General features: G+C 42.0%; 1 long non-coding RNA gene across 1 annotated transcript; it reads left to right on the top strand.

The window, feature by feature from the left end:
• Positions 1-935: 935 nt before the first annotated feature.
• On the top strand, positions 936-5,286 carry LOC147132694 (uncharacterized). Its single transcript, XR_015082241.1, has 3 exons — positions 936-1,642; positions 2,187-2,351; positions 3,902-5,286. It is a non-coding gene; the product is annotated as an uncharacterized LOC147132694 (long non-coding RNA).
• Positions 5,287-6,269: the final 983 nt, after the last annotated feature.

Here is a 6,269-nt window from a genome sequence, read left to right as displayed (position 1 = left end):
CTAGGAGATGGTTGAATCATACGTTACGATTTTATATGCAATGGTTTTTATCTTTTATGTCGCAACCACTATTGATTGATTGTCTTTATTTCGTATATGTAAATAAGATAATATTCAAATTAAACTTGAAATGCTAATATACATCGGGGAAACAAAGAAGAAAAAATTAAACAATATGGCAAGGCAAATCACACTTTCACTTGCTCGAAAGGGGGTATGAGGAAGTATAAACTAATATCTAGTCCTTCCCGTTACATAAGATCCTACCTTTCCTCTGATATTCTGTACAGTATTGAAAAAATACATAAATAAAAATAAATAAACTATGATTACTACAATTATACAATACTTTCTAAATATATCGATATTTAACAACTACAACATGAATATTTCAAACAGCTACTGGTCATAACATTCTGATACAGGTTTATAAGTATTAAAGGACATTTCATATAAATATAATTTCAAGTTTCTTCTTATAATGCAACGTCATGACATGACTTTTTAGAAATTATAAGTGGAAATATTGAGTATTATAAGTAGAAACAGTACAATGTGCACACGTCGATGTTACAAAGGCTTTTCTAAATTTCTATACTATAGTTAAAAATAGCATACATAACCATATACAATACAATTCAATACAATACATACAACATACTCACGTTACTGCCACTCTTATACGCTGCTTGACCTTCACATGGGGGGGGGTGCCAATCGTAAGCGGCGTTAATGCGCGTTTTACAAGTTTTTGTGAAAATGTAATCTTTTTTATTTTCATCACTTTATTTTCAAATCTTTACTAACATCACTTCGTGTTGAAAATGTAAACGCTTTTATTTGCAAAACTTTACGACCACAAACCTTTACGACCACCACCACATCTTTACGACGACCACCACTTCCTTTCTGCGAATACCCTTTCCGGTCTGACAATACCCCTGTCTGAGATTACTCCTCCACTGGCCAGATTCCCTTGTTGCGAGTCGTCCTCCTATCGTAAGCAGCGTAACTGTGCATTCTGCTTGTCACCCGCTATAAGCTTTGTGTTGTTTGCACCTTTGAAAGCATCGTCTCTAAGTGCTGTATTTGTCATAGAAAGTTATTTAACACTGTTATTTTTACACTGTGACACGTTCGAACAAATTGTGAAGTTTGCAGACTTGATTATAATCACTTTCAGTGAGCTCTATGTTTCATGTTTATATAGTAGTTTTGAAAGACTTGTATCATGTGACTAACTTCAAGACAAGACGTTTATAGTCACTATGCTGTGATCCATAAACGCCTAGTGCGCCGCCATCTTCGGGTAAGCAGCTCCTAAAACGATTGGCTCGGCGCCTATTCTCGTACGACCAATCGCGCACGTCCACAAATCTGCGGCGCCTCCCCCCTGACCCCATTGGTCGATACTCTATTCGTCCTGGCCCAATCGCGCACGTACACAAATCCGCGGCGCCGCCCCCACTCCCCCCCAACCCCATTGGTCAATATTGTATTCGACCGGGCCCGCGGGTTCTTCCAATTTTGATTCGGCCATTCCGTGTGTGTTTGGCCCGCGAAGAAGCACGTACGTCGCCGCTACTACTCGCTAGCTCGTTTAAAAGTCACGGAATTCACCACTTCCAATTCCACTCTTTCGGTAAGTAAGGATTGAGTCGTTTTCGTTTATATTTTTTTGCGGGAGAGAGGGAGGTATCACTTTATTGGTCGCGAATGTACACGAACGTATGCACCGCATCGCCGGAAAAGAGTAAGTACTGTACTGTACTTCGCCTTCGTTTGCACGTGGTTGTTATGTGGTAAAACCCAATCAATTGACGACTGTTACCCTCTAAAAGATTCAAACGATATGTTGGTTCAACAGTGTTTATCAGCTGCAACCGATGTACGTGTCTGAATTCAGTAAAATTGTTTCTCGTGTACGAATACAAACATACGTGCTCTGTAACAGGGGGAGGACAAACATCCATCCATCCATTATCTATACCGCTTCTCCTCACAAGGGTCGCGTGGCGTGCTGGAGCCTATCCCAGCTGTCTTCGGGCAGTAGGCGGGGGACACCCTGAATTTGTTGCCAGTCAATCGCAGGGCACACAAAGACAAACATCCGCACTCACAATCACACCTAGGGGCAATTTAGAGAGTCCAATCAACTTACCATGCATATTTTTGGAATGTGGGAGGAAACCGGAGTACCCGGAGAAAACCCACGCAGGCACGGGGAGAACATGCACACTCCACACAGGGAGGCCGGAGCCAGGATTGAACCCACAACCTCTAAACTGTGAGGTGGACGTGCTAACCAGTCGACCACCGTGCCGCGGGAGGACAAACAAATCACATCAAAAGTAATATACACATTCCTCTCTTACATGGGCAATGCAAAAAATATTTGTCACTTCCAGCTATTTCTACTTGATATGATATATTATTTTATACAGTGCGCATTATATCTAATGCTATACACGTTTTGTTACAATTCACAACAACAATAAATATCTTGCAATCATTGTTAAAAATGAGCAGTGTATACAAAAAATATTTGTCACTTCCATTTGCTATTTCTACATGATATGATATATTATTTTATACAGTGCGTATTATAGCTAATGCTATACACGTTTTGTTACAATTCACAACAACAATAAATATATTGCAATCATTGTTAAAAATGAGCAGTGTATCTTTTAGACAGCTAATGTACTTGCATATCATTCCTAACAACAATAAATATATTGCAATCATTGTTAAGAATGAGCAGTGTATCTTGTACTTAAGCAGTACCTTGTACTACATATGTACTTAACTATACTTTGACTTAGATGTGTACGCTAATACGGGTTTACTTTTCCATGACAATACCACCAATAATAATAATCATACAGTACTATAATAATCATCCTATATTGATGTGAATGTGTCCAAAGTGAAGTGCTTTTTTTTCCTGTTTACAAGTTATTGTATATTTGTTGATGAACCACATTGTTATCATGTGCAACCAAAAGGAAAGTTTATTTTTTCCAGTGTAGTAGTAATGCATTTCGTCGCTGTCATGTGAAAAACACTTATGTCCATATTTTTTCATTTTCTTATTTTTACACGAATCATGTTTCCGCGTTACAGACATCGCATTTAAGTGAAGTGTAAAAAAAAGTTTCCAAAATTGGAGATGTGTTTTTCACAGGACAGCGATGATTTGTGAATGAATATGCACAATTTCAATGTGCAAGTGTGTGTGAATTGTTTTCTTGACCATGTCTGCGTGTGCGTGCGTGTGTGTGTGTGTGAGTGTATGTGGGTTGTGTGTGTGTGTGGGGGGGGGGGGGGGGGGTGTATGTGTGTGTGAGACAGGAAATGGATTTCAAGCCTAATTTCAAATACATGGGACCGGAAAAGGAGCATTTGCAGTTGCAGTGCTGAGGCTGAAACCGTGGCGGAAACACAGCCATGGGGAAAATGATGGCACTGACTTGCCATGCTTCTTGAGTTTCCTGTTCATTTTAATGCCTTGTACAGCTAAAGGTACATTTGTTTGGACAAATAAATTGGGGTGGAATTTAAGAGCTGATGGAGACATTTTCCAAAGATTTTTTATAATACTCCCCAAAATCACCGACCGAGTTCTCACATAAATAGCTACGGCATGTAAAGTTGTGCTTTTAGTCTCTCGATAGAGTTTTAGAGACACCAGCCACATTGAAATGAAAACTAATTTGAAGAAAACACTGTGCTTTTATCCATTTGGGGTGCAACAAAAAACAATTGAATTTCAGACCGCTTTGTGTTACATGCCGTGGTATACAATGTCACATCAAAGTGCTTGTTATTGTGTATTTGTCAAGTGGACTAGGATATGAAATGCGTTATAATATCAAATACTGCTCATTTATTGTTGCAGATCAAAAGCTGCAGTCACCACCTGCAAAGGTGCCGCGCAGGTGAAGGAGGAGGCCAGGGTCCGCGTTGTCCGAGGTCGGGGAGACCTCGAGTGCCGGCAACTGGTCCTCAGTGAGAGCCGGCTCCAGTTTGGCCAGTACCGGGGTCAAACCTGCAAGTGGCTCTTGAGCCATGACGTGGGCTACGCCTGCATGGTGGTTGCATCCCACCAGGAGCGGGAAAACGGTGATATTTCCATTCCATTTCCATCAAGCATCAGATGATGATTATAGTTGTGGCAGTGGTCAGGGAGTGATAGTGTAGTGGTACACACGCCTGAGTTGTTTGCGGGCAGCGTGGGATCGATTCCCGCTCAGTGACAGTGTCTATGTGTGCCCTGCGACTGGCTGGTGACCAGTTCGGGGTGTAGTCTGCCTTCGCCCATTGACGGCTGGGATAGGCTCCAGCAACTCCCCGCGACCCTGTATAGGATAAGCGGTTTGGAAGATGACATGACATGACATTTTTTGTTGGCGGTTTCTGCATGTAGGTTTGTGGACTACTTAAGACGCAGAAAGGCGGCACTGCCCGGCTCGTACATGTATCAATTAAATGCTTATATTGTCGGAAGGTACAATGAAGCCAAATACATGGTGTCTGGCTCCACTTCAGGTAAACGACCGGGCGGGCCGACAGCAACTCACACACCTCGCCCACCCCCGTGGGGGGAGATGGCCCCGGATCCAGATTGTTATGAGGTGATCTTTTGCATCTCTTTACAGGCACAAGTGAGCAGCCATCCGTCCTGTCAGCAGAGCCGTCAGCAGAGCCACCAGAGACAGTTCACGTGCTGTTTGAAGCAGCCGTGGAGATCGAGTCTCAGCGTGAGTGACTTGAACGTGTCAGTGGGACAAAGGCAGTGACAAAGTAATTAAGGTGAGGAATGAAGTAATTTTATTTCCATTTGTCTTGCCAGTGTCCCAGGCTTCATCTGCCGCCAGCACCGCCACGACACCTGCTCCCGCAGCACACGTCACCCCCATGGCCTCCTCCTGGGTCCGTGGCAACACATTGCTGGACCCGCAGCTCCAGAAACAGCAGGGTGTGTTGTTGAGCTACTGAGCTCCCTCCCACCCTTTTATCGATGATGTGCGACAACCGCGACTCCGGAGGCAACTCCGGCCTTAGAGAGGGATCTCCCCTGCGTCTCCCAACTACGGTCAGGCGACCGAAACAGGAGCAGACAACACTTCATTTGTGTGCAGGTCTGGGTAAATCACTTTTAGGTCATCATCCTCCTGAATACAACTACATAGAATACAAGTTATTGTTAGCTGTCGGATTACGAACTAAAATGTAACCTAATCTAAATCGTTTTGTATCATACAATGAAAATATTGCACCATACTCTATTATCCATAATTCATTCAATTAAAAAAAAATATATTAATAGCGTCACCATTTGAAAAACTATTAAAACAGAGGCGTAGCCTGCTTTAGTTACAGATGAACATGTCAAATATTTAGAATTAGACAAATAAAATTACCCGCACAGATATATACTGGCATGAACATAGCTGTACTGTATAGTTTAATAATTTTGAAATTACCATATTTTATTTTTAATTTAGAATCAGAAATACAAAAATAATCATTTTAACTAACTACAATCTACTTTTTTTTTTTTTCAAATTTACACATAAGTACACTTTTTTACAAAACCTAATTTTGTTTTCGCAATTACTTACTGTTTACCGTATTTTCCGGACAATAAGACGCAACGTTTTTCCTAGATTTTGAGCCATGCGGCTTATAGTCTGGTGCGGCTATTCTGTGGATTTTTCTTCCACCGCTCGGGGCGCTCTAACCGCTGAAGAGCTGTTTATGCATGATGTTCTTGTGTTTCAAGTACATGGGCCAGACAAAGAGGCTGGGGGGGGGGGCTCTGGCACCGTGTAGTTCCTCGAGCTGGATGTGATTGCAGGTGGAGGAGTTCAACAGGCGAGGGCGCCATAGACTAGGTTATTGCATTAGGTGCTGTAATGCTTTGATTTGATGTTTTCCTAGAGGTGTCTGAAATGCATATGAATGCGATTGGCTGATGTTACGTCTGTTCTGTTGTTTCGATGTGAAATGCTATTGTTGATTTAGCACGTCGTGTGTTAGATTGGTTGACTCTATTAGCATAAAACAAGACAGGTGCATAATATGTAGATTGTAGAACAATAGATGGTGGAGTCTGGTGGACATTAGCTGACAAACTGGAGCGGCATTCGGCTGATGGATGACGCAATTGCAGCTAGTTCAACAACTCTCACTAAAATGACCAAAAAATAAGGGAGGTCTATGTCACAGCAGTTGAAAGGATGCAAAGACGTACAGGCCAGCAG

This window comes from Filicampus tigris, chromosome 18 (genome assembly GCF_054856515.1).
Source record: "Filicampus tigris isolate MCC_2025a chromosome 18, RoL_Ftig_1.0, whole genome shotgun sequence".
In the NCBI taxonomy this organism is placed as follows: Eukaryota; Metazoa; Chordata; class Actinopteri; order Syngnathiformes; family Syngnathidae; genus Filicampus; species Filicampus tigris.
This window is presented reverse-complemented; position numbering and strand designations above follow the sequence as displayed.